Source organism: Camelina sativa, chromosome 15 (assembly GCF_030686135.1).
Source record: "Camelina sativa cultivar CO46 ecotype springtype chromosome 15, ASM3068613v1".
Lineage (NCBI taxonomy): Eukaryota > Viridiplantae > Streptophyta > Magnoliopsida > Brassicales > Brassicaceae > Camelina > Camelina sativa.
In genome coordinates, this window is record NC_141894.1 from 26332606 (window position 1) to 26337678 (window position 5073).

Here is a 5073-nt window from a genome sequence, read left to right on the forward strand (position 1 = left end):
TTTTTGTAAAAATAAGAAATCATATGTTATTTAATTATGAATTATAAAATGTTTAATGATATCTAATATTACTGAACTATTGATTTGAAAATCATTTAAAAATAATAAATCATATGTTATGTCTAGCTAACTACTAATATTTTGCATGATTTTATCTCAAACTATTACTTGATATAGGTTAGTTCATTTTTGTTTCAACCAAGGATTAATTTTAGATTAAATTATTGTTCGACATTAGTGTTTTACTTTAATTTTTGTAAGATATTATGGTTCTATAGAGTTAATGATTTCATAGGTTTTGTGCTACTTATAGATTTACGAACAAAGAAGATGAAGATTACAAATATGTTTAAGAGGAGATAAAAAAAAAATGAAGTGGAGTTTGTTTGAAATTGAATGCACACAATTTTGGATATTTTTTGTAAAGTTATGAAATATCACTATTTAGGATATTTAGGGTGCTTGAGAAAATATGAATTTAAACAGTATCGACTTGAATCATCACCACACTACCAACATCTAGGTAGTCCTCTCGATACATGCCGGAGACAAGATTCGCCATTTTTCCGACAGGAGAAACAAATGAAGAGTGAGACAGTGAGGCAGTGAGACAATGAGGCAGAGAGATCTTAGGGTTTAGAAGGCACATATGAGAGATTTGCTTTTGCAAGATTACACTAAAATATTCAACACATAAAATTATTAGTCAAATTTATAAACAATAAAAATTATATTGGGGGTTTACAAGTTCAAATCATTAAATTGTATTCTCATCATTGTGACACGAACAATAAAAAATGAATGTTTTCCATATGTCATCAGACTCGGAAGATCAAAGAAATTTGAACTAAAAAACACACAGCTTTTTTTCCATATCATCAGATGATGAGAAGGAGATATATAGAAAAAACAAAAAAAAAACAAAAGCATAATCAAAATTAGGCTAATTAGCTTAATGTCAATGCAGTGGGATCCTCACTATCTTTGACATGTTTGTAAATGGTTGCAACACCTTAATAAGCCTAGGATGTTTATCATTTCAGGATGGAAACTTATTTCCAAAACATCATGTTTGTCATTTCTTGTGCACAATGCGATACAATTTTGCACATCCAAGCAACCCGATACCAAGAGAAGGAGAAATCAAGTTTAAGATCAGGGAAACCACGTATTGTATCACCATACCCATCTTTGTGAATCTTATGAGTTTTCCATGCATAATTCCAAATTTCCATCATTTAACATTTTTGCTATGCTTGAGACACGATTTGCTATGGGAAATTATGAAACTGAGAACACAGAAAGAAAGGTGAAGAGAGCACGAAAACATTTTTGCTAATTCTTATTTTATCATTCGGTAACATAATCTTTTAGTGAACCACATGGTGGTGGGCTAGTGGTTCCCATCTGGTTGGAAGAGTTGCCCTGTTGGTCCAGGCCAGGGATCAATTCTTTCCAGATGCGGAATTGTTACTCATTTATTATGTGGCCACATGGATATGGGCCCTTGCTTACGGCCACATGGATATGGGCCCTTGCTTACGGCCCATTTGAATACCCGGAGAGAGGGTCTATCCGTGGGCTGCACCTTCCCCAGGGATTAGTCTCGGGCCCCTCCATAGGCCTGGGGATTTACCCTGAGTTATCAAAAAAAAAAAAAAAAAAAACATAATCTTTTAGTGTAAGAATTTATTTTACAAATTAAGTCATCACATTCATTAGCACCAAAATTAATGATTGAAACATTCAAAATAATTAATAACTAGGAGATATCCCGTGCTGTACAACACGGGTCAATATATTTTCTAAAAATAATAATATGATAACAATAAACTTATTGTTATATTTATTTTAAAAAATTATTTTGTTTGTGATAGTATTTATTCTTAATATATATCTTTTTGAATATTAATTATTTTAGAATATTATAGTTTTTAATTGTTTGATGTATAATACAGTTTTATATTGGTTGTTTGTATTATTTGTATCATTATTTTGTGAAATATTTTGAAGTAGCAATTAGAATATTGTAATTGTGAGTAAATAAAATTTATGAATTTATCTGCCACATAAATTTAGTTTTACCAATCCGCCAATGTGAAAAATTAAAATATATATTTTTTGTTCACAGAATCTTATATGATATGAGAAGGTTTTTTCTAACTCTTACTCACATTGCGACATTTGGCATTCTCTTTTAGTGACACCTATCATCTAACATTTACTAATAAATTAATTGATACATCTGTTTTACGCATTTTTTTTGCAGTTTATTAAATTTGTCTTTCATCCTTTAAAGTGAAAAAATACACACTATTTTATAATAAAAGAAAATATCATAATAAAAGCCATATCTTGGATGAGAAATGAAATAGTTTAAATACATAATTATGATTATGCTTTTATGTAATTTTATAAACCTTAATTATTACACATTTTAAAATCATATAATGTTTTCTTTTGTTAATTGAGTAGGCAATATATAAAGTTAGTCAATTCCACTAAAATCCATAATCCCCAAATTTGTAACTGTCAATAAAATATTTTGAACCTAAGAATAACATCTATCTAACATTCAAATAGTGTACGTATATATAGCCATAGGTAGACATTTACTTAAATACTTGGACTCAAATTTACTCTCAAATTCTAGACTTGTTCTAACGTATCATCATCGCTGGAAGAGGAAAACATATCGTCAAGTTTCTTGATATGATGGTACTCTTCTCCAATCCTCGATGATCAAATAGAGGTTTGATGTCTAGCAAGGGGTCCTTATAATTAATCAAAATATATTTACTCTTTTTCTCCATAATCAAGATATATTTCATGTGTTCTGTAGTACACAGATGCGAAGAAGAGTGAAAACATGGCCAAGTCTTTTCCAACTTTTATAGTTACGTAGACGCATTTTATTTTTGGTAGAATAGTTACATAGATGCATTGATAAGGTACATTTTGTAAAATAATATTTTCCTACTAAACAATATATTTTCCTCACTAAAATCTACTCTGGCCCATCCATTCCTTATTAATCCATTTTCTAGAGAAAAACTATGTTGCACAAAAAAACAAATTTTAGGTTTTCTATATACTTTAAACTAGAATTTGAACCCGCGCACGCGCGGGATTTTAATTTAAAATATTTTTTTATCAATATAAATTCTTGAGCTCAAATAATATTTTAATTTAAAATATTTTTTTATCAATATAAATTCTTGAGCTCAAATAATATATTGAAACTTTTAAGTAGAAATCTATATAAACACTAAACTTACTTTACAAAGTAACATACAACATATATATTATTGAAGATAATGTTTATTTGTTATATTTATTTGCGAGGCATTTTAATTTAAATATTTTTAGGAATAAGGATCATTATATATATATATAATTAATCATTTGAAATTTAAAAGATAAATCCAAATAAAAGTCATACTTATTTTACTAATCTATATATAATATATATATTGTCTAGTGTCGCAATAACATTTTTCTGGTAAATCAATAATATATCACGTAGTAACAAAAAATGACTTAAGAATCTCCCTCAAAGAGTGCATTCCATATTTATATCCAATGAAAACACCATTTTAAAATTTCTAACGCCAAAGGTCGATCATTGACCTAATTATAGAGATCAATTAAACATATTGATATTCCATATTAAATGCAAATATACAAAGTTTCATGAACATTTTTAATATTATGTCGCTACAACGGAGTTATCCAAATGCATCACCTGTCATAATAGAATTTCCGACCAAGTCAAAAATGCTTAAATAGTGAAATGATTAAACCCGACATCCGTTCACTAATCCAAGTTACATATACATCTAAAACTCTCATATGTTATTTTCAGATGTTAATTTTGTGATGCAACCTCAGCTTCGTCTTCTAGAAGAAACATGGTGTACTTTAATAATATGTTATTTTTGGCAATGTTTTTGGTTAAAAGCATTTTGTAACATCCGTGTTCCGGGATTACATTTTGGGCTGTGTTGATTAAACCAAATGAGTGGATTTTAATTAATTTTGGTTTAATTATTGGTTTAATTATCGGTTTAATTAAATCCTGGTTTAACCTAATTAAACCAAAGACCCCTAATTTTCTCCTCTTGTTGTCGACACCTACTCTCCTTTTATGCTACTGTCGACATTGTAATCAGAAAAAGAGAGAGAGAGAGCCTTGGTAGAGTTGGTTTGAAAGAGAAAGAGAAAGACATCAACAAAGCTTTGTCTTAGTGAGAAGGAGAAGGGAGCAAAATCATTAGGGTTTGGGAGAAAACAGTTTCGACATATCAAATCATTCTCAAAGGTAATGAAATTTGGTAGGTTTATTCCCAAGTCTTTCATCGGCATTCGCCTTTTTACAGAAGTAGATTTGGATTTAAACTCAGTTGCGTGAGACACATTTTCTCAGACGCGAGTTGGAACCATCGGGGATTGTAACTGAGATCGTGGTCTCGTCTGGTTCCTGATCGGCACGAGATTTTGTGGGAAGCTTCGTCACGTCTAGGGCTAGCTGTTCACCGGAGGGATTTAATAGTTAACGGTTGGTTTTTATTTTAGGGTTTCGTCTTTGAGACTGTTATTTTCTGATGTTTCTGTCCAGTTTGCTATAAGTCGTTTTTGGTTGTGAGGCTTGTTGTAGGGAATTCTGGGCTGTTTCATACATTAGGAGAGTCTCAACGGGTTGTATTCGTTGTTATAATCAGTTTGATAAGGTGAGTGTGTGACCATGAGCTTATCTAAGCGATTGGGTTGTATAACTTGTTTTGTGTGAAGTTGTGTAGGTGTGATGAATGTGTTATTGGATGTTCTGTTCAATGGCTGGTTTGTTATGTTTTATTTGTGGTTGTACTCTTGATTTGCTTGTGTGTATAGCTCGTAGATGGGAAGATCGTCTCACTGGGTATTTCTGGTAATACTCACGCATCTCATTGTGTTTGTGGTGTAGGTAATGTGTAGCGTGGAGTCATGGCGATGAGGAGGAGGATGATCCAGGGTCTTGTTTGTGTGATGTTGGTTATATTATTTATGTTGGAACCTTGGTTAGAGTTATGTTAG